Source organism: Procambarus clarkii, chromosome 22 (genome assembly GCF_040958095.1).
Source record: "Procambarus clarkii isolate CNS0578487 chromosome 22, FALCON_Pclarkii_2.0, whole genome shotgun sequence".
In the NCBI taxonomy this organism is placed as follows: Eukaryota; Metazoa; Arthropoda; class Malacostraca; order Decapoda; family Cambaridae; genus Procambarus; species Procambarus clarkii.
Window position 1 is genome coordinate 17,137,285 of NC_091171.1, and position 25,000 is coordinate 17,162,284.

Sequence of the window (25,000 nt, forward strand, 5' to 3'; positions counted from 1 at the left end):
TCAGAGTTTAGTCATTACTTCAACTCCCGGAATGTTGACCTCCGGCGCGCACTTATGCCATGAATTCAGACGAGGATCAATATTAACAGTCGAGGCGGGTCCGGTGGAAAATTTTGACTCTGGTATGTGTGTGGTGCATGTTTGATGGCGGCTGTTTAATGCATTGTTTTGAGGTGTACGACAGGTTACACGAGTTCAAGGCTCGAACCCCTCTCGGATCTTTATTCTTTTACACACTTGACGTCGTTTTTATTCCTGTTGGCAATCTTACAGGCTGAAGGAAGCTTTCACTTCCTTCATATCTGAAGCTTTGCAATATTTGATTTCTCCCTGGAACACGAACTGACAATTGGTTTACAACTAAGTCCCCGATTACTATTGGCAGAAGAGATGCGAATATTTCATGATCGATGCCCAGTTGCCCCCAGACTCGAACCCTGGCGAGGCGTGGAGCGAGCGCCACTATACCACTGCGCCACTGAGATTCCGGTCATGGTCGTGTAAGTCGTGACCCTAGATGACCTCCCAGTGCAATTTAAAGTCACGTAAGAATTATAATTATACCAAACAGTTTCGTCCACAGAAAAGTTTGACTCAAAAAACCGGTAACAGAGGATGCTAGTGGCTGACTAGCATCCTGTCTTGCCTGTTGTTTAGCTAAATTACTTGTTGTTTAGCTGTATAACTAAATAACTAGTTTAGTTATTTAGTTTCACTACAACTAGCAACAATACATAAACATGGAGTAATTTTCTGTGACTTAACTCAGTTCTTAAAGCACTTGAGAAACGCTTGCAAAATAGTAGTCAAGTATAAATACAAGTATATGATAATTATTCATTATGTAAAATTATACATAATCTAATCTATACACGTGGGCCCTATAGCAAGGGTTTTCGAATCGCCTTTGTGTGTATACCATCTCACAGAGGTATACCCCAGTATATTGACAAATAATGTTTGATCCAACTTGATTCTATACAATTTGATGGTCAAATTAAGCCGCTCAATCTGCATATAACAGAGGAATTCGAACTAGACACTGGCATCCCGATTGCTGCCGCTGAAGCCACACTCCTCCAGTAAACCTGATCTGACAGGAGATTAATCACCAGCACCTGAAAGGTCAGAAGCACGAACGGCGAGTTATGATCAGCTTAGGACCGAGCACTAGTCATGTAGAGACAGCACAAGGCGTCTTGTACACAAGTGTGGTAATGTAATGGTCAAAGTAATAATCTAAATGAGGCTGCGGTGTCGCTATCGCTCAACTCAAAGCACACTAGTTGTAGCCTTTGTAAACAGCAGCCGCAACACATTCGTCAACATTATCCACTTGTGTAAACACAATCAACATTTTAAAATATACGTGGAGGCGAGAGCCTAATTAACAGTGAACAGATGGCATGAATATTTGTGACTAATTCATTCACTCACCGATGCTAGAAAGTATCTTCATTCACCTGTTGTGAATTAGCATAACCAACCATCCTGTGGGGTGGGGGGTATTAGGTGAACCTAGGGTCATCTACCTTGTGGAAGTTCTGGGGATCAATGTCCCTGCGGCCCAGTCTCTGACCAGGCCTCCCGGTCTCTGACCAGGCATCACGGTTGGTCGTCAGGTCAGCCAGGCTGTTGGACGCGGCTGCTAGCAGCCTGACGTACGAGTCACAGCGTGATTGATCAGAAATCTTTTGGAGGGGTTTATCGAGTTCCCTCGTTAACACTGAGGTGAGTCGGCTAGTTATGCACCCTTATGTATAGTGGGAGAGTGTTGAATAGTCTCGGGAATTTGATGTTGACATCTCTGCATTTCAGTAAGGGCTGTTTTGCACATCCTGCCATGCCACCTGGTTTCATGCGATATTATTTCCGAGTGCAGATTCGGAGCCAGTCCATTCTAATATTTTCCACGTGTAGATTATGATGCATCTCTCTCGCCTGCGCTCTAGAGAATGCAGATTTAGAACTTTTAATCGGTCCCAATAATTTTGATGTTTTATAGTTTGGAGTCTAGCAGTAAAGGATCTTTGCACGCTCTCCAGGTCAGCAATTTCTCCGCTCTCAGATCCGGCTCTGAATGGGGCTGTTATTGTGTAACAATAATCCACCCTAGAGAGCACTAGTATCTTAAAAAAATATCATTGGTATTGTGACGTGTGTCATTAGTGCAGCTATTACCGGGCTGGTCAAAAATTGCTCACTCACAAAAAAACTGGTTTTGCCTTTGCAGTGTGAAAGTTGCAGGATTGAACAACAAACAAGAACAATTCAACACTTTAACTTCAGTCATAACAAAATAATTCCTGAAACAATACTTGGCGAAAACACGAGAAATTAACTGAAATACGGAACAATAATGGTGACGAAATACTGTGTATAAGTACACCAGAACACCGTCACGCTTATCGGGGGGGGGGAGGGAAGCTGATAGCTGAGTGGACAGCGCTCTGGTCTCGTAATCCTAGGGTTGGGGTTCGATCCCCGGTGATGACAGAAACAAAATGGGCAGTTTCTTTCATCCTGATGCCCCTGTTACCTAGCAGTAAATAGGTACCTGGGAGTTAGTCAGCTGTTACTGGCTGCTTCCTGGGGTGAGTGTGTGTGTGGGAAAGAAAAAATTAGTAACAGTTGATTAATTGACAGTTGAGAGGCGGGGCGAAAGAGCAGAGCTCAACCCTTGAAAAGCAGAGGTGCAACAGGTACTCTGAGAGAGAACTCTATCAACATCAGAGGCCCGAGACTGTTCAACACGCTTCCACTACACATAAGGGGCATAACTGGCCGACCCCTCACAGTGTTCAAGAGAGAACTGGATAAGCACCTCCAAAGGATACCTGATCAACCAGGCTGTGACTCATACGTCAGGCTGCGAGCAGCCGCGTCTAACAGCCTGGTTGATCAGTCCGGCAACCAGGAGGCCTGGTCGACGACCGGGCCGCGGGGACACTAAGCCCCGGAAGCACCTCAAGGTAGCCTCAAGGTAGGTAACCCCCGCAAGCCAGCCCGTCCTCCAAAAATGGGGTGGTAAATGTACGAAGACAAATAAGTGCAATTATGTACTATTCATAGCAGTTAGGAATTGTACTTATTTTCACTTAGTATTAAATCGTACTGTCAAATATATTGTGAATATTTGAGTTTACCTGAAAAACTGAATAGAAAACCACAACCTCACCTAACCGTCTTAGTTTTTGAAGATAATAATTTTATTGCTTCTTAATTACAATTAGTACTTAACCTATAGCTATATTGATATTACAGTTTTATAAAACTAATAAAACAAAACTAAAATATATAAATAAATTGTAAAGTAACTCAGGATATTTTAAAATTTTGTATAAAATCTATATTGTTTAATAAACCTGAAAAAGAAATTCCTGATATTGAAAACTTGTGTATTACAAATTGAAATCGAAAACTTCATCCTAAAATTCTGAGTGTCTTAACAGAAAACGAGAAGAATTAAATCGGGGGAGGAGGTTGGGTAAATGTAACAGCCCCATAAGTGCAATTATGCACTGATTATGACAGTAAGAATGTTTACTTATTTTACTTAGTATTAAATCGTACTGTCAATTCGGAAGCAGCCCTGTCGGAAGATGGGTTGCGCAAGCACAACTGGGTGAATATGAATTCACCTCCTTCACAGCGGTGAAGGTGGTGAAGTGTAGATCTCCAAGAGCACCAGAGCTAGTCTGAAGTTACAGGCCACCGGCAGATGTATATATATGTCGTACCTAGTAGCCAGAACGCACTTCTCTGCCTACTATGCAAGGCCCGATTTGCCTAATAAGCCAAGTTTTCCTGAATTAATATATTTTCTCTAATTTTTTCTTATGAAATGATAAAGCTACCCATTTCATTATGTATTAGGTCAATTTTTTTTTATTGAAGTTAAAATTAACGTAGATATATGACCGAACCTACCCTACCTAACCTAACCTATCTTTATAAGTTAGGTTAGGTTAGGTAGCCGAAAAAGTTAGGTTAGGTTAGGTAGTCGAAAGACAATTCATGAAAACTTGGCTTATTAGGCAAATCGGGCCTTGCATAGTAGGCTGAGAAGTGCGTTCTGGCTACTAGGTACGATACCTAGTTCTGGCTACTAGGTATATATATATATATATATATATATATATATATATATATATATATATATATATATATATATATATATATATATATATATATATATATATATATTGGTGTATACTGGCAGCAGGTTTTCTTTCAAACATGTTTCATTGAATATGACCGCATATTCTGTATTTATTATTTTCTGGTTTAGGGCTTCTATCCCTCTAACTATTTTCTTAGCATCAGGGCTTAATTGGAATAGGAGTTCTCCAAAACTCATTTTCGTACTTTTAAGGTGAAGAAAAGAAGTGATTTACTATAGAGTGTATTACACTTATTTGTATAATTTGCACGACGTTTCGAACCTCCATGGTTCATTCTCAAGTGAACAGATCTTACAATACTAGTTGATTTTATACCCGCATTAGGTCAGGTGATAATACAATGAAGGTGAAAACATGGGGGGATACATAAGGGATAAACATAGGGGCTGCAGAAGGCTTATTGGCCCATACGAGGCATCTCCTATCTAAACACAAAGATTAATCCAGTGTAATTGGCCTGTTATGTTGGACATTGTCTTCTGTGTTGGCATCGATATGTTCTTGTCTTGTCCTTACTCTCATGGTGGGTAGAGTAAATAGTTCCGTGTAAATTCACGGAACTATTTACTCTACCCACCATGAGAGTAAGGACAAGACAAGAACATATCGATGCCAACACAGAAGACAATGTCCAACATAACAGGCCAATTACACTGGATTAATCTTTGTGTTTACAAAGATTCACCACAATTATTTTTCCATCTGCTGTCAGTGTCTCAATGATGGAGTCTGTGTATACGTCTTCACTCTGATTCTTGAGGTCTTCGAACTCCCACTCCCCTTTTACTATGAGTGCCTCTCCTCCTCCTCCTTGCTTTTGTTCTCTTTCCTTATCACTTGGAATCCCCCCCCCATGGGAATATGGCATCAAAGGTCATATCAATTATTTTAGTTTCCACTATTGCAATCAAATTTGGGTCACTTTCACTTACTCTTTCTTTAATCTCCTCTGCTTTGTTTGTAACTCCGTCGGCGTTAGTGTACCTAACCTTCAGGCTCTTCTTGGACACCTTATTACCAGAGATTTCAGGGTCAGGGTGTGGGTGGCAGTCCGGAGGCGAGTGGGGATTGGGGGGTGGGGGGGGGGAATGAGTAGGGTTCTCGGAGTGGGGGGGGGGGGGGTGTGGGGCCAGGAAGAATGCAGAAGTCGGGGACTGGGTAGGGGTCAGGGAGTGAGTGGGGGGTCAGGTGTGTGTGTGTGTGTGTGTGTGTGTGTGTGTGTATGTGTGTGTGTGTGTGTGTGTGTGTGTGTGTACTCACCTAGTTGTACTCACCTAGTTGTGTTTGCGGGGATTGAGCTCTGGCTCTTTGGTCCCGCCTCTCAACCGTCAATCAACAGGTGTACAGATTCCTGAGCCTATCGGGCTCTATCATATCTACACTTGAAACTGTGTATGGAGTCAGCTTCCACCACATCACTTCCCAATGCATTCCATTTGTCAACCACTCTGACACTAAACAAATTCTTTCTAATATCTCTGTGGCTCATTTGGGCACTCAGTTTCCACCTGTGTCCCCTTGTGCATGTTCCCCTTGTGTTAAATAGACTGTCCTTATCTACCCTATCAATTCCCTTCAGAATCTTGAATGTGGTGATCATGTCCCCCCTAACTCTTCTGCCTTCCAGCGAAGTGAGGTTTAATTCCCGTAGTCTCTCCTCGTAGCTCATACCTCTCAGCTCGGGTACTAGTCTGGTGGCAAACCTTTGAACCTTTTCCAGTTTAGTCCTATCCTTGACTAGATATGGACTCCATGCTGGGGCTGCATACTCCAGGATTGGCCTGACATATGTGGTATACAAAGTTCTAAATGATTCTTTACACAAGTTTCTGAATGCCGTTCGTATGTTGGCCAGCCTGGCATATGCCGCTGATGTTATCCGCTTGATATGTGCTGCAGGAGACAGGTCTGGCGTGATATCAACCCCCAAGTCTTTTTCCTTCTCTGACTCCTGAAGAATTTCCTCTCCCAGATACCTTGTATCTGGCCTCCTGCTCCCTACACCTATCTTCATTACATTACATTTGGTTGGGTTAAACTCAAACAACCATTTGTTCGACCATTCCTTCAGCTTGTCTAGGTCTTCTTGAAGCCTCAAACAGTCCTCTTCTGTTTTAATCCTTCTCATAATTTTAGCATCGTCCGCAAACATTGAGAGAAATGAATCGATACCCTCCGGGAGATCATTTACATATATCAGAAACAAGATAGGACCGAGTACAGAGCCCTGTGGGACTCCACTGGTGACTTCACGCCAATCGGAGGTCTCACCCCTCACCATAACTCTCTGCTTCCTATTGCTTAGATACTCCCTTATCCACTGGAACACCTTACCAGCTACACCTGCCTGTCTCTCCAGCTTATGTACCAGCCTCTTATGCGGTACTGTGTCAAAGGCTTTCCGACAATCCAAGAAAATGCAGTCCGCCCAGCCCTCTCTTTCTTGCTTAATCTTTGTCACCTGATCGTAGAATTCTATCAAGCCTGTAAGGCAAGATTTACCCTCCCTGAACCCATGTTGGCGATTTGTCACGAAGTCCCTTCTCTCCAGATGTGTTACCAGGTTTTTTCTCACGATCTTCTCCATCACCTTGCATGGTATACAAGTCAAGGACACTGGCCTGTAGTTCAGGCCCTCTTGCCTGTTGCCCTTTTTGTATATTGGGACCACATTCGCCGTCTTCCATATTTCTGGTAGGTCTCCCGCCTCCAGTGACTTACTATACACTATGGAGAGTGGCAAGCAAAGTGCCTCTGCACACTCTTTCAGTATCCATGATGAGATCCCATCTGGACCAACAGCCTTTCTAACATCCAGATCCAGCAGGTGTCTCTTGACCTCCTCTCTCGCAATTTCGAACTCTTCCAAGGCCGCCTGGTTTACCTCCCTTTCTCCTAGCACAGTGACCTCACCTTGTTCTATTGTGAAGACCTCCTTGAACCTCTTGTTGAGTTCTTCACACACCTCTCTGTCATTCTCTGTATACCTGGTTGATACCTGGTTGATGGGATTCTGGGAGTTCTTCTACTCCCCAAGCCCGGCCCGAGGCCAGGCTCGACTTGTGAGAGTTTGGTCCACCAGGCTGTTGCTTGGAGCGGCCCGCAGGGCCACGTACCCACCACAGCCCGGCTGATCCGGAACTTCTCTTAGAAAACCGTCCAGTTTTCTCTTGAAGATGTCCACGGTTGTTCCGGCAATATTTCTTATGCTCGCTGGGAGGACGTTGAACAACCGCGGACCCCTGATGTTTATACAGTGCTCTCTGATTGTGCCTATGGCACCTCTGCTCTTCACTGGTACAATCTTGCATTTTCTTCCATATCGTTCACTCCAGTACGTTGTTATTTTGCTGTGTAGATTTGGGACCTGACCCTCCAGTATTTTCCATGTGTATATTATTTGGTATCTCTCTCGTCTCCTTTCTAGAGAGTACATTTGGAGAGCTTTGAGACGATCCCAATAATTTAGGTGTTTTATCTCGTTTATGCGTGCCGTATATGTTCTCTGTATTCCCTCTATTTCAGCAATCTCTCCTGCTCTGAAGGGGGAAGTGAGTACTGAGCAGTACTCGAGACGGGACAACACAAGTGACTTGAAGAGTACAACCATTGTGATGGGTTCCCTGGATTTGAAAGTTCTCGTAATCCATCCGATCATTTTTCTGGCTGACGCGATATTTGCTTGGTTATACCTGTATACCTGTCCTCGCCTGTTCGAAGTTTCAATACCTGTTCTTTCACTGTTGTTTTCCTTCTGATGTGACTGTGGAGTAGCTTTGGTTCCGTCTTGGCTTTGTTTGCTATATCATTTTCAAAACTTTTCTCTGCTTCTCTTCTCACCCTGACGTACTCATTCCTGGTTCTCTGGTATCTCTCTCTGCTTTCTGGTGTTCTGTTATTCCGGAAGTTCCTCCACACCCTTTTGTTCCGTTTCTTCGCTTCCATACATGCCCTATTATACCATGGATTCTTCTGTTGCTTCTCGGATTTTTCCCTTTGGGCCGGGATGAACCTGTTTACTGCCTCGTGACACTTTTGGGTAACATAGTCCATCATACCCTGTACAGACTTATCTCTGAGGTCTGTGTCCCAAGGTATTTCACTTAGGAAACTTCTCATCTGTTCATAATTCCCCTTTCGGTATGCCAGCCTTTTGATTCCTAGTTCTTTTTTGGGGGAGATAAGTCCTAGCTCTAGCAGGTACTCAAAGTTCAATACACTGTGGTCACTCATTCCCAAGGGCGCTTCCATCTTAACTTCCCTTATATCCCACTCATTTAGGGTAAATATCAAATCAAGCATTGCTGGTTTATCTTCTCTCATTCTTGTTGGTTCTGTGATGTGCTGGCTTAGAAAGTTTCTTGTTGCCACGTCCAGCAGCTTAGCTCTCCATGTTTCTGGTCCTCCATGCGGGTCTCTGTTCTTCCAATCTATCTTCCCATGGTTGAAGTCTCCCATAATTAGTAGTCCAGATCCATTCCTGCTAGGAACAGAAGCTGCTCTTTCTATTATGTTAATGGTGGCCATGTTGTTTCTATCATATTCCTGTCTAGGTCTTCTGTCATTTGGTGGTGGATTATATATGACTACGATTATAATTTTTTTCCCTCCATTTGTTACGGTACCTGCTATGTAGTCACTGAAACCTTCACAGCCCTGAATATCCATCTCCTCAAAATCCCAGCCTTTTCTTACCAGCAGAGCTACACCACCCCCACCTCTTCCTTCCCTCTCTTTCCTCATAACATAATAGTCCTGTGGGAACACTGCGTTTGTTATCGTTTTCGTGATCTTTGTTTCTGTGAGGGCTATTATGTCTGGGTTTTCCTCTAGTACCCGTTCTCCAAGCTCATTTGCTTTATTTGTAATTCCATCTATGTTAGTGTACATCGCTTTGAGGCTCACTTTCTTTTGTCCCTTCTCAAATCGCCTCCTTGGTGAGTGTTCTGCTGGTGGGGGAGGCTGTTCCATGGGTGTGAGGACCTGTGAGGTGGATAACAGGGTCTCAGAGGATACTGGGATGAGGGGCGGGGGATCCAGTGAAGGGGGAGGGACAGGGAGGGTATGGGGTGAAAGGGGAGGGAGGACGGGAAGGAAAGGGGGGGAGGGAGGACTCGGGAGGAGGGGAGGGGTAGAAGGGTGGGGATTGGGTGTGGGGGGAGGGAGACTTGGCTGAACATTTGAGTGGGGGCAGGGAGGGTTTGGGGTAGGGGGGTTTTCTATGCAGAGGAGGGAGGCGGGGTTGTGTGAGAGAGAGAGAATCCAGCTCAAACATGCACTCGTGCCATGGGTGATGAGGCAATCATACCCTGACCCATGGTACCATTGCGTTACGGGCCAGGGGTACGAATGCGTCTCGTACCATGCCCCATGACGCAATCGTCCCCAGACCAGTAGACGCGGGAATATTCATGCTCTGTCAAACCGTGGCCCCATTTAGCAGGCCCTTCAAGCGGCACTAACTGTGGGTGTGGTGCTCCACAGAGCCGCGGAACACATCTGCATACGAAGTGAGCCTGAGATTTGATCCTGTCGTCGTTCCCCTGTAGATATTTAACCCCTCGTTACGTAAACAATGCCTGAGAGCAGGTTTGTTTACATGTTTAATTGGGTGTGTTTATTGATGTATACAGCAAGGGCTCGATGCCCCTCATCCCTTGCTAGGGGGTGAGTGTAAACAAAATACACCAAGACAGGCAAGTGCATATCTATAAGCTCGAGTGCAATATGTGATGGCCAGTGACCTTTCTTAAATGGGATTCTTCAGGCCAAACTTATGAGTGGTTATTTATTTTTTTACCACAGACGTGGCCACACATTTACAATGCTAACCAGCATCTATACATTTTCTTCTATCGTCCATGGACAGGGTTAGAGATCTGTTAAACATATATAGTTCATTGAACAGTCAACCACAGAAGGTGATTACAGTCCTTATAGAATGCTTATAGAATACATACATAAATACGCAGATTTATGTCTGCTCTACATAGTGTTCGATGTGTCGAACACTGTTTACAAAGGTGAAATGTAATTCTGACCAGCTTCCATATCTCGTGTATACACATACATAAATACACTTAGTAGATGGTTTGTGTTCGTTTGTGGCGTGGCCGAGTGCGTGATTCGTCAGTGTTTGTGTACATCATCTTTTCACGTTGTCACTTTAAAGTTGTATGTGATGTTTCATGTGGCTTAGTGTGAGAGAGAGAACTCTATCAACATCAAAGGCCCGAGACTGTTCAACACGCTTCCACTACACATAAGGGGCATAACTGGCCGACCCCTCACAGTGTTCAAGAGAGAACTAGATAAACACCTCCGAAGGATACCTGATTAACCAGGCTGTGGTTCATATGTCAGGCTGCGAGCAGCCACGTCCAACAGCCTGGTTGACCAGTCCAGCAACGAGGAGGCCTCTTGCGGTTATCTTGAGATGATTTCGGGGCTTAGCGTCCCCGCGGCCCGGTCCTCAACGAGACCTGTTTTTGTTACCCCCCCCCCCCCCAGGAAGCAGCCCGTAGCAGCTGTCTAACTCCCATGTACCTATTTACTGCTAGGTAACAGGAACATTAGGGGTGAAAGCAACATTTTGCCCATTTTCTCCGCCTCCACCGGGTGATCGTACCCGGAACCTCAGGACTACGAATCCGGAGCGCTGTCCACCCAGCTAACAGGCGCCATGGCCTGGTCGAGGACCGGGCCGTGGGGACGCTAAACCCCGAAATCATCTCAAGTCAGATGTCTCGTGTCATCTCCCTGCCCCTGTGTGTCATTATCCAGATTTGTATACAATGAGAGGCACAAATTAAGTGGTAGGAATGTCAGTATAATATAGTATGCCCTTCATCGACAAATATAATGAAATGTGAAAAATGACAGTACACCAGGGTATAAATACCACCAGTACCCAACCCCTCACTATAACACCGCATGCCAGCCCAACCCGTCGTCTGGGGCAGCCTGAAGCAGCCCGCTTGTGGGATGAGAGTGAAGAGGAGGTCTCCTGGGCTCCAGGTCTAGCCAAGGTTCCCATGGGGTACCTTAGCCAAGGTTCCCATGCTTGTACCTTTTGCTTCGGGCCCGCGGGTTCCAATCTGGCGGGAGTGCAGGGCAGTTAATGGGTCTGGCCGGCATGTGGTGTCCAAGCTTAGTGAGTAGGATACATGCTAAATAAAATAAGGGGAGTCGGGAGGGAGACCTAATGCTGTAAGGCGGTTACTGCCAACCTCACCTCACCTCACCTCACCTCACCTCACCTCACCTCTACCACTGACTGACGTCAATTTTAATGCCAGTATTTTACGTGTGTGCAACACCAGCCAGTCGACTGACAGGACCAATCTTTTAATTTTTATCATAATATGTTTCTTCAGAATATAAATCAATGTATACTAATTTATGGATATATATATATTAGGCCTAGGTGCGGTGTTTTGGTGGTTGTGTTTACCATACAGACTGGAAGTGTCGTATAGCTTCAAACATGATTATTTGTTTTGTTATTGTAACCAACATTGCCAATGAAGCCTATTATGGAACGGCTCACAAATATCATTGTTTTCTATGCATGGGTATCGTTAGGTTGGGTGGGTTGCTTGCGTTAGTACGTTTCTGGTTAGGTAGTTTGGGGGGTCTGTCTAATTACTGCAAGCTACCACAAGCTGCACAAACTTCACAAAGCTTCCTGGCAATACGTTAGTAATGAATAAATATGATATGTTAGGTTAAGCTGACCTAACCTAACCTAACCGAACCGAACCGACGCTTGGATCGTCGACTTCATTTGGCGTCACCAGCTCTTTATTTTCGTCTAATTTCTTTATAAAAAGATACTTTTTCAGATTAAAATTATGTTTTTTCGTGTTGTACATTCAGCACCAACATTATAATGAGTAAATATATCATATTTATTCATTACTAACGTATTGCCAGGAAGCTTTGTGTAGCTTGTGGTAATTAGACGGACCGAGTTTGGGTGTTTGACAAGAGTGGCAAATCAAGAGAACAGGCTGCTGGATTATGACGCTTGTGATAATGATTGATATGGCTCTTTTGATTATGATTGATATGGCTCTTTTGATTATGATTGATATGGCTCTTTTGATTATGATTGATATGGCTCTTTTGATTATGATTGATATGGGTCTTTTGATTATGATTGATATGGCTCTTTTGATTATGATTGATATGGCTCTTTTGATTATGATTGATATGGCTCTTTTGATGTGATTTGACTATTATTATGACTATTCTGAGGCAGGCGCACAACGGGCTGCGCCTGGGTGTGGCCGACTTCAGGTTGGGGAAAATGGCCAGTTGTATGTTCGAGAGAACGGAAGAACCTTAAAATAAAAGCAACTCCAGGAGGCCTTTGCACGGCTAACTCCAGAAGGTTGGCCGTGCAAGGCCAACATGTCCTACACAGAACGTAACTTTTCGCTCGTATGCCGTACATAAGGCAAACACATTGTCATACTAAGTAGCAAAGGAAGACTAGGTAGAGAAATAAAAATGATTAAATTAAAGCTTCAAGAATCGTACAAAATCCAAGAGACACAAAGAGAGCAAAAGGCCATCAGTGAAATACAGAGAAATCCGAAATATTTTTTCTCCTATGCAAAATAATGGTAAAACACTTCATCTAGCATCGTGCCTCTGCGAAAGGGAGATGGAACTTTCACAGATGACAGCAAAGAAATGAGCGAAATACTGAGGAATTAATATGACTGTGTTCAGCGAGCCACTAAACACATTAAAGATTGATAACCTAAATAAATTTTTCATGGATGTGATGCCAACATCAAACCATATATCAGATGTCACCCTGTCCCCACTGGATTTTGAAGAATCCGTCGATTGTATGCCTATGCACTCTGCACCAGGCCCTAATTCTTGGAACTCCATATTCATCAAGAACTGTAAAAAACCACTGTCGCAGGCTCTTAACATTCTTTGGAGACAAAGCCTACATACTGGCGTTATCCTTGACATAGTAAAAACAGCAGAGATAGCACCACTCCATGGAGGAGGAAAAAAGGCAGAGGCAAAAAATTACAGACCAATAGCACTAACATCGCACATCATAAAAATCTTTGAGAGAGTGTTAAAAAGTAAGATCACAAAATACATGGAATCACAGCATCGCCATAACCCCGGACAACATGGTTTCAGAACAGGGCGCTCTTGCCTGTCACAGTTGCTGGACCACTATGACATGGCATTAGATACCATGGAAGACAAGCACAACGCTGATGTAATTTACACAGATTTCGTAAAAGCCTTTGATAAGTGTGACCATAGTGTTATTGCACACAAAATGCGTGCAAAAGTAATTACCGGAAAAATAGGCAGAGAGTGAAGAGGTCAGTTCCCCAGGGTACCTGCTTGACACCTGCTTGATGGGGTACACGCAGTAGGTACGCCTATCGAGGCCATTGCGTACAGGAAACGTCAGTATTAAGATGGTTTTAATTTTGAACCACCAGTCGCATTTTTTACGGAACTATCACTTTAAGAAATGTGACATGTTAGGCGAGGAGACAAGAGAGGGGTACTCACTATGTACTCTAGCGGTGTACAGGTGGAGGGTATCACTCACAGAGTGCCCCGCAGTAGAGTATGTAAACCCCCTCATTTCCTCGATAGCCAAGTTTACTTCTTGTGAGGGAAACATCTCGATTTTGTGCCTGCGACCGTGTTGGTCAAGTTGGTGTCTTCGGTGTTATGGTTAGGGAGCAGTTACGGCACCAAGTTAGGGAGCAGTTACGGCACCGAGTTAGGGAGCAGTTACGGCACCGAGTTAGGGAGCAGTTACGGCACCGAGTTAGGGAGCAGTTACGGCACCGAGTTAGGGAGCAGTTACGGCACCGAGTTAGGGAGCAGTTACGGCACCAAGTTAGGGAGCAGTTACTGCACCAAGTTAGGGAGCAGTTACGGCACCAAGACCTGTACGGGCGACCAGTCCCAAGGGACCTGGGAGCGGCTGCCTGGTGTGTCCCAAATACGTCCCATAGTCACATATTTTTTGTTTAGGCGAAGGGCTGTTGGAAGTCATTCACATCGAGCAACGTTCCCTTACACCTGGGGAGTAATTAGGTGAGTAGGGTTGTGTAACTGGTGGGTTGCTCCCTGGGGGGAGGGTTGTCGTCGACCCAGCCCTTGGGGGGGGGGGGGCTGGGTCAACGACAACCGAACAAGCTTCCTATCCACGACACGTTTCTAGCGACTAGATCACGACACGGTCATAAGGATTGTAACCTGGAGTTCTACTGAACATACGAGGATTTCCTGAGGCTTTCCCACAGTCCCGCCATGCACTCTGACTCTGTCATCTGGGATTTGTTCTGCCTCTGACGCTCCTCTTTCAGTACTCGGAGAGAGTAATCACACTAACGTGACTCCAGGTTGCAATTGTTATTACCATGTCGTGGTGTTGTGGCTAGAAGCGTGTGCGTGTGGGTACACTCACCGCATAGGTTCGAACCCTTATCACGGCTCTTACGGGTTTTCTCATTAATGCTGTCACGTTAGTGTGATTATTCTCTGTGTACTACTTATATAATACTACTAATAGTGGGTGTGGTCAGTAACCACAGTGGTGTGTGTGTGTGTGTGTGGTCAGTAGCCACAGTGGTGTGTGTCTGGGTGTGGTCAGTAGCCACAGTGCTGTGTGTGTGTGTGTGTGGTCAGTAGCCACAGTGGTGTGTGTGTGTGTGTGTGGTCAGTAGCCACAGTGGTGTGTGTCTGGGTGTGGTCAGTAGCCACAGTGCTGTGTGTGTGTGTGTGTGGTCAGTAGCCACAGTGGTGTGTGTGTGGGTGTGGTCAGTAACCACAGTGGTGTGTGTGTGTGTGGTCAGTAGCCACAGTGTTGTGTGTGTGTGTGTGGTCAGTAGCCACAGTGTTGTGTGTGTGTGTGTGGTCAGTAGCCACAGTGGTGTGTGTGTGTGTGGTCAGTAGCCACAGTGGTGTGTGTGTGGGTGTGGTCAGTAGCCACAGTGGTGTGTGGGTGTGTGTGGTCAGTAGCCACAGTGTTGTGTGTGGGTGTGTGTGGTCAGTAGCCACAGTGGTGTGGGTGTGTGTGGTCAGTAGCCACAGTGGTGTGTGGGTGTGTGTGGTCAGTAGCCACAGTGGTGTGTGTGTGGGTGTGGTCAGTAGCCACAGTGGTGTGTGTGTGGGTGTGGTCAGTAGCCACAGTGGTGTGTGTGTGTGGGTGTGGTCAGTAGCCACAGTGTTGTGTGTGTGTGTGTGTGGTCAGTAGCCACAGTGTTGTGTGTGTGTGTGGTCAGTAGCCACAGTGTTGTGTGTGTGTGGGTGTGGTCAGTAGCCACAGTGTAGTGTGTGTGTGGGTGTGGTCAGTAGCCACAGTGGTGTGTGTGTGTGTGTGGTCAGTAGCCACAGTGGTGTGTGTGTGGGTGTGGTCAGTAGCCACAGTGGTGTGTGTGTGGGTGTGGTCAGTAGCCACAGTGGTGTGTGTGGGTGTGGTCAGTAGCCACAGTGGTGTGTGTGTGGGTGTGGTCAGTAGCCACAGTGGTGTGTGTGTGTGTGTGGTCAGTAGCCACAGTGGTGTGTGTGTGTGGTCAGTAGCCACAGTGGAGTGTGGGTGTGGTCAGTAGCCACAGTGGTGTGTGTGTGGGTGTGGTCAGTAGCCACAGTGGTGTGTGTGTGTGTGGTCAGTAGCCACAGTGGTGTGTGTGTGTGTGGTCAGTAGCCACAGTGGAGTGTGGGTGTGGTCAGTAGCCACAGTGGTGTGTGTGTGGGTGTGGTCAGTAGCCACAGTGGTGTGTGTGTGTGTGGTCAGTAGCCACAGTGTTGTGTGTGGGTGTGGTCAGTAGCCACAGTGGTGTGTGTGGTCAGTAGCCACAGTGTTGTGTGTGGGTGTGGTTAGTAGCCACAGTGTTGTGTGTGGGTGTGGTCAGTAGCCACAGTGTTGTGTGTGTGGGTGTGGTCAGTAGCCACAGTGTTGTGTGTGTGGGTGTGGTCAGTAGCCACAGTGTTGTGTGTGTGGGTGTGGTCAGTAGCCACAGTGTTGTGTGTGTGGGTGTGGTCAGTAGCCACAGTGTTGTGTGTGTGGGTGTGGTCAGTAGCCACAGTGGTGTGTGTGGGTGTGGTCAGTAGCCACAGTGGTGTATGTGGGTGTGGTCAGTAGCCACAGTGGTGTGTGTGGGTGTGGTCAGTAGCCACAGTGGTGTGTGGGTGTGGTCAGTAGCCACAGTGTTGTGTGTGTGTGTGGTCAGTAGCCACAGTGGTGTGAGTGTGGGTGTGGTCAGTAGCCACAGTGGTGTGTGTGTGTGTGTGGTCAGTAGCCACAGTGGTGTGTGTGTGTGTGCGGTCAGTAGCCACAGTGGTGTGTGTGTGTGTGTGGTCAGTAGCCACAGTGGTGTGTGTGTGGGTGTGGTCAGTAGCCACAGTGGTGTGTGTGGGTGTGGGTGTGGTCAGTAGCCACAGTGTTGTGTGTGTGGGTGTGGTCAGTAGCCACAGTGGTGTGTGTGGGTGTGGGTTTGGTCAGTAGCCACAGTGTTGTGTGTGGGTGTGGTCAGTAGCCACAGTGTTGTGTGTGGGTGTGGTCAGTAGCCACAGTGTTGTGTGTGGGTGTGGTCAGTAGCCACAGGCTTTCTGACCCACCTGTCTACAGCCGTCCGCCCGAGATCTTCACAACGTCACTAAACTGACGTACTAAATCAACCTGTCCTCCTACGAAGAACGTCGCTTTTCGCTCATACGCGTTTCACAAGGCCAAAAATTGTCGTACTAGAAAATGAAAGCGGCTGGCGGATGTGACGTACTGTCCCGTTTTCTGTTTTGGGTCCTCTGGTAGGTTAGGAGAGGACACTTTAAATTGACCGTTTTCTTGACTTTGGGGAAACCTTAGGTGAACGGGCTGACCAAAGTGCCCGAACCTAGCTAGTCGAGACTATAGGCTAGACTAGGCTGGGCTAGACTAGGCTAGGCTAGACTAGGCTAAGCTGAGTAGGCTAGGCTAGGGTAAGCCTAGCCTAGCCTCGCCTCGCCTAGCCTAGCACAGCACAGCACCCACGAATAGAAAACGGGACATCGTCAATTTCGAGAGCAGCTATATAATCTTCAATACGTGTGTTTTTGATATTAGGAGATTTATACATCAAAATACTATGTAATATTCGAGAGGACGTGTTGCTCTCTAGCTTGTCCAGGTTCTTCTGTGTTTACAAACTCTGATATAAAAGTTGCCTCAGTTAAGGCAGTGACACGCTTCAGGAACTACGTGGGTCCAGGTATCCATTACTCTGCTTACCGCTTCCCTCCATTCTTACCTATGCTTCTAATACCTCATAAGTTTTTTTGTTTTTGTTTCGCTGGATTGGTAATTACTCAGTCGGTTCAACACACTTCCACTTCGGCTAATTCCATTTGCTTCTCAAATTTGTGTATGAAGACTTTCCAAGAAGATGCATTAACCTTTTTTTTTCCACGTTCCTGCCTGATCATTGCCATCTTGTTATGTAACTACAGTATTATTGCCAGACAAGATAATTCTTTTGTGAACATGTTGGCACCTTTTCACGAATCTTGTATGTTCCAAATGTACTCGTAATTATTTATTCATGCAAAATGCATAAATATTGTTTTTATTTACTTGTGTAAGTTATAGGTTGATTGTTCAGTGCCTCGTATAATTCTACTTTGTTATATGTAGGTGTGGCGTTAGCTGTCATCCAGCTGTCTGGCCGTACTCCCCGCTCAGAGACTCATTCTAGATTATTAAAAGTGGTATGCTCAGTGACTCAGCTTAACTCTTTAGCATCCATAGCTTGACTTGGTGAAGTCCAGCATCTTTTAACATGTATAGATCATGAAGCGACATCTGCAACCTCAATGTTGCAGTCTCCTTCAAGGCTGTCCTGAATTCACTATGGGAGACACTGCCGTGATGGCTCAGTGGTGCTTGATTTTAGCAAGTATATTCGTAAGTATGTTATAACATCACAATGGCGCGATATATATCAATGAAAATCGTTTTGAGGCAATGGGGTGACTCGAACCCGCATTCTGGCGATTCCCAGACACTTGCCACAAGACTCGGATAAGATGGTACTAAAGTCGACCAACTCGGAACTCTACTGAATTCACTGGAGAGTTCAAGTCACTCCATTGCCCCAAAATTATTATAATTTCATAACATGGTTGTGGTCCTGGCTACCTAAGCCATCTGTGGGTGTTGCCTGAATGTGTTGTCGTGTTGGGGTGGCTGACCGTGTCATTAATGTGGGTGTAGGTGTGTCTAGATAACAGCTTGCTGTGACAAGATGGTGTGTAGAGTTTGGCACATCTAGATGTGTGGATGGCATGGTCAGATGATATGGGTGTTGGCCAGGTGTTGTGTAGGTGTTGGCCAAGTGTTGGTCAGTTGTTGTGTGGGTGTGGGCAGGTGTTGTGTGGACGTAGGCTGTTGATGTGTGGGTGTGGGCGTTGGCTGATGACGTGTGGGCAATATCCAGAGAGTGTTTGCACATGGCCACTCTAGCGGAACACTAGTCATCAGCGACCACCATAACATTATAATCTGCACCATTAACTCTGCCTCTATCTCCCCCTTCCCCCTGGATAGTACATGGATGGGGGGGTCTGGAAGTTCGTCTACTCCGCAAGCCCGCCCCGGGGCCCTGGCTTGACTCCTTTCCATCCATCTTTGCATCACTATCCCCCTTACCAGCCCATCTTTCCCTTTCAACTTTCTCTTCTCCGTAATCCCTCGTCTCACAACCTCTCTCTCTCTCTCTCTCCTCCCTGTCTCTAAATCTCTCTTTCCAACCGTCACTCCATTAATCTTAGATGCTTTTGACCTCACGCTTTTTCCCTGATAGTTTCCTTCCTTCTTGACCTCACGACGCACCCCACGCAATGTTGCAACTGTTCACCGCTTGCAACCATTAGAGATCCATAGGCGTAAGTGTCCTGAGGATTCAGAGATCAGCGTCTCTAAGAAGAGCTTCATTTTCTGGTATAATGATAGTCGCAATTAGTGAAAATCATCTGATGTGATTGCAATAGCGGAAACCGAATTCATTGCTGTGATCTGTGAAGCAATATTTCCAGGGGAATGTCAGGAGGGGAAAAACTGGCCACAAGGGCATGGAGGTTGTGTGGCACTCTACATAAAACGAAAGTGAAAGCTGCTCAGTCTCTCAATGTACCTCGTAACTCATCTTTAACGATTCACGTGTGAAGGGAGAACTGCCCAGCTGCTGGAAGATGGCAAGAGTGGCATCGGTATACAAGAAAGGGCACAAAAGAGCCACATAACTGCATTCGAGTGGAAGTAACAGGTGATCATCTGACCTGACCTGGTCGTCTCGTATCCATTATCCTGGGAAAAGTTGTATAATGGTTTAAACAAGGCGGTTCTATTGTATTCCTTTCGTAACCACAGTTTTCAGGGGAAACTATAGTAGAATCCTCCAATAGTATATAATAATGGGTCTTTTGCCGGCTGGTATTAAGCTGACCTTTGTTGGCTAGATATGACGGACCTGAACACTAGGTGTTGTGAAGACACTCAGGAACACACCTCGACAAGATCTGTGTCAGCGTGCTCGTGAAACAGCGTGTGGCATCCTGGTGCAATTACTTACAGACGGATGACAAGCCATTGCAAAATGCAGTTCTCTTGTATTACCAACTGCAGAGGTCCCCAGCAGCGAGTTCGCTAGAGGGGGATACAACTCCTTGTTGATTCTGTGGCAGTGATGACCACTGGCCAGTATTCTCTCAAGTATTGATTAAATCGCGGTGTTAAAATTAACATGTAAAATAGTCAGCCACAAACACTTGTCAGTGTAACAAACACGATTCAATTTCCTTTACTGACTCACTCTCAGTATTTTAGCTGGAGGTAAATTAGATTTCTTTTAGTGTGGCTACGAAGCACTAAGCTGCGGGATAATCTAAATATCTCGACTGAGTTTATTACATGTTCTTGGTTGGGTTCTTTAAGGCTGTATCGTGGTTGATTTAATACCTCTGGCAACCTTTCTCTTGGGGCTTCATTTACCACTTTGTGATTGTAAAATAAATCCCTACACCCTATTTATTCAAGTCAATGTGCCTGATTGTCCTGCTGGTATTGTCAACACTTTTCATGTCAACTGGCTATTTTATCTTAAATATTCATGTTATCTTCAAATTGAATAGTGTTTGTTTACTCACCTAGTTGTGCTTGCGGGGGTTGAGCTCTGGCTCTCTGGTCCCGCCTCTCAACTCAATCAACTGGTGTAAAGATTCTTGCGCCTACTGGGCTCTATCAAATCTACATTTGAAACGGTGTATGGAATCGGCCTCCACATAATTGCTTAACGTATTCCATTTGTTAACTACTGACACAAAATTCTTTCTAATATGTCTACGTGGCCTGGAGAGATTGCTGACCTGGAGAGCGTGCAGAGATCCTTAACTGCTAGAATCCACTCAGAAAAACATCTAAACTATTGGGACCGACTAAAGAGCCTAAATCTGTATTCCCTTGAGCGCAGGTGGGAGAGATACATAATAATTTACACGTGGAAAATAGTAGAGGGGCTGGCCCCAAACCTGCACACAGAAATAACACCACATGAGACCAGAAGGCATGGCAGGATGTGCAGAATAACCCCGTTGAAAAGCAGAGGTGCAACAGGTACTCTGAGAGAGAACTCTATCAACATCAGAGGCCCGAGACTGTTCAACACGCTTCCACTACACATAAGGGACCATAACTGGCCGACCCCTCACAGTGTTCCAAGAGAACTTGATAAACACCTCCAAAGATCAACCTGATCAACCAGGCTGTGATTCATACGTCAGGCTGCGAGCAGCCGCATCCAACAGCCTGGTTGACCAGTCCAGCAACCAGGAGGCCTGGTCGATGACCGGGCCGCGGGGATGCTAAGCCCAAGAAGCACCTCAAGGTAACTTGAAGGTGGCTATTTTGGGTACTAAGATTCCACCTGTGGCCCCTTGTTTGTGTTCCACCTGTACCCTTTGTGTGTGTGTGTGTGTGTGTGTGTGTGTGTGTGTGTGTGTGTGTGTGTGTGTGTGTGTGTGTGTGTGTGTGTGTGTGTGTGTGTGTGTGTCACATGCACACGTCAATTTTTTAATTTTTGGTGTTTGCATTAACAGATTGTATTAGTAATTGTATTATTAATTATATTCTTTAGTAATTGTATATTTTTCATTTTCAGGTAAGATGGCGACAGACAGTGAAGCGAGTACTGCAGGAGGTCAGGTAGAGTAGAGGAAGGTCACATACAGTACCAGTAGCTGCTCCTTTATTTATGGAGGTGACCAAAAAAAAAAACGTCGCACTTCTCACACAATAGTGTAACGTATTAAAAAAGGTGGAGGTCGGAGAATTATGTCTAAGATATGTCACACAAAATCCAATTTGAAAGTAATTGGACCCTAATATCAAGTTTTTTTGTTTGAGATATCTTTTAAGACTTAATATTTCTGTCGGTCACATAATTCTAGACATTTTAGTAATGGTAATGTTTTCTCACAGACATTATAACATAGAATTAAAAACCCACACTTGTGTATTTGTGAAATGTGATTAGACGTTGATATGTAAGTCTCGTCCTAGTCACACACTCAAATCTGGACAAAGCACTTAGGAGAGTGCGAAAGACTTGGTGTAAATTCCTTACACAAATTTCACAAATCCATAAGTGTGGGTTTTTATCCTATTCTAGACATTATCAGCATCACTAAGATTCTGACTCCACCCGATCTATGCGTCTGCTTGAAGGGGCTGACATACATGGAACTTTCCTTGAATCTTTAAAATTTATAAGAAATCTCAACACTCTATTCGAAAATTAGATGGTTTTGAGAAAGTCTTTATATGCGTGTCTTACAACCCAGACGTGTGTGATCACATTTCAACTTGTAGAAAGCATAACCTTGGGCCACCTTAATGTCCACGGTACAAGTTATTGTGCTTCAATACAAACTCTTGTTAAACTTGTGTTCAGGGTGTTCATATTTATAATGAACAAGGTAGGGTGGTACCCGATAATGGCCAGGTTGTCCTCAAGAAGTTGCACCAAAATAACTGAACATAAATAAATTATTTTGTTTTATCCTTTAGTGTGATAATTTAGTGTGATCTCTGTGTGTATCTGAACATAAGTTTTGTATGCCTGCCTGCCTTTTTTTTTTTTTTTTTTACACATTTAGGTACATCCGCGTTTGTGCAGCTACCCTAGACTATATGAAGGGGAGTAGTGTCAGAAAGCTAGCTACGTGGTGGTAAAAATCCCTATCACACAGAGGCATGTGATAAGTAGTCTGCACTGGCAGACTCTGGGTGCATTATGAGGATATCATCAACACAGGAGTGAATAAGGCAGCAGTGATACTAAAAGTCCCCATCTCGCAGGATGGTTAGTCATACAGGGCCATATGTTCAGTAGCCTGTACTGGCAAATTTTGGGTACACTGTGAGGATATCTTCAAGAACACGAGAGTGAATAAAGTAATTGCAAAGCTCTAGGTACCTCAACGGGTCTGAAAGGTCTAATAACTGGACATTCGGTGATGTAGTGTGGGAGATCATGCCGCAGTTCCTGCTCACAGAGTTTGCACCTGGAGTGCTCAGGATTGGGAGATCCGTCATCTGTAGCCACCTGCCACAGGTAACGGTAACCCAACCTGATCCTTGCAACCACTGTCGCACAGTCTGGTAGACGTTTTGTGCTGCCCATAGATATAGGTTTCAGATCTGAACAAATCATAGATTTTTATACTAGTACTTTCAGGTCGTTGGGAGTCAGTAATTTCTTTTCTATCAGACCTGAGTGTTTGGACCAATACAGTTTTGACAGCAGAGATGGGGATACCTAGATCTAATTCAACTTCATCTTTGTTACACGCTAATTTGGCTGCAATGTCTGTCTCATTATGATGGGTTATATTTATGTGTGAAGGTATCCATACAAAGGAGATTCGAGACCCTTTACTCTGTGCTGCAATTAGGTCATTTATAATTGGTAGTATGAGGTTCTTGCTGTCGATCTTCCAAGAGAAGTTTTCGATTGCTTGAAGAGCAGACTTTGAATCACAGAATATTATTCCTCCTCCAATGTTTTTTAATGTACTGGTAGCTAGTTGAAATTCTGCTAGTTCTGCTTGTGTGGAGGTCAGCCAGTTGTTTAACCTGACACTGACAGTTGCGGTTCTGTATATTTGAACGTATGATAGTACACGCTAATTGCACGCTAATTGCACACTCCACGGAATTGACTCCCGAGACCCTCTCCAGGTAAGCCTAACTCCATGTTGCTATCGTCGGTCTTGTTGCGTGGTGTGTCCGGTCAGTTTACAATCTGTTGGTCGTAATTAGAAGTTAAGTTAGCTGGCCACCAGACGTAAACAATACAACATATGCAGGTACTTCCTGCATATGTTGACTAGATTTATTATTTATATATTCAATTAATAGTGTGACTCCGACCCAGAATGTTACTGGCGCGTGTTCACCGTTGACTGTCGGGCAATATTTCAGTGAAGCCGTTTTAATAAGGAATTATATATATATGGTCAAGAAAGTCTTCACAGTTACCAGTCGGTCGGTTGGTGGAGCTCGACTGATTTATTAAGCTGGAGTCAACAGCTTATGAGAACCTGACGAAAGCATTAAAGCAGAATGATTATAAAAAATATCTGTTTTCAACTGGATTCGACCAAAATATAATTAGTTGCGTCGTTAAATTCAGTGTGTGGAATTGTTTAATAGAAAGTCTGAACAAACCCGCTGATATAATTGACAGATCAACTTTACCTTGTTTTGTTAAGCAATTTCTTTGTTTAGATCCCTGCACGTACACAGGCCAGATTCACGAAGCAGTTAGGCAAGCACTTACGAACATGTACATCTTTCCTCAATCTTTGACGGCTTTGATTACATTTATTAAACAGTTTACAATCATCAAAACTTCTCAATCAACTGTTGTTATTGATATAAACAGCCTCCTGGTGCTTCCGAGCTCATTAACCGTTTAATAATTGTAAACAAAGCCGCCAAAGATTACAAAAAAAAGAAGTACAGGTTCGTAAGTGCTTGCATAACTGCTTCGTGAATCTGGCCCCTGTTTATTTTCCACCTCGAGGCTAAGTCTTGCCTGCCGTTGTTTGTGGTTATCTTGAGATGATTTCGGGGCTTTTTAGTGTCCCCGCGGCCCGGTCCTCGACCAGGCCTCCACCCCCAGGAAGCAGCCCGTGACAGCTGACTAACACCCAGGTACCTATTTTTACTGCTAGGTAACAGGGGCATATGGTGGAAGAAACTTTTGCCCATTGTTTTTCGCCGGCGCCTGGGATCGAACCCAGGACCTCAGGATCACAAGTCCAGCGTGCTGTCCGCTCGGCCGACCGGCTTCTTCCTTCTTGTTAAGACAAACACAGTCATAATTGTAATTTCGATAGCGAGACAGTACCGTGTACTCGCCAGTTGTGTTTTGCCTGTTTGTGCCTGTAGGATTGAGCGGTAGTTAGCTCTTGGACCCCGCCTTTCTAATCGATGCTTGTCTAATGTACTCGCTGACTTCGAACTGCTATCATATTTACTACATATATTTTAATCTTTCTCATAAATACGCAGGCTTGCGAGGGAGGGTAGATAAAGGGAGTAAAGATGTATAGAGGGGAAAGAGAGTACACACACACACACACACACACACACACACACACACACACACACACACACACACACACACACACACACACACAGGTTATCACCTGTACACCTCCGATTGGCGTGAAGTCACCTGTGGAGTCCCACAGGGCTCTGTACTCGGTCCTAT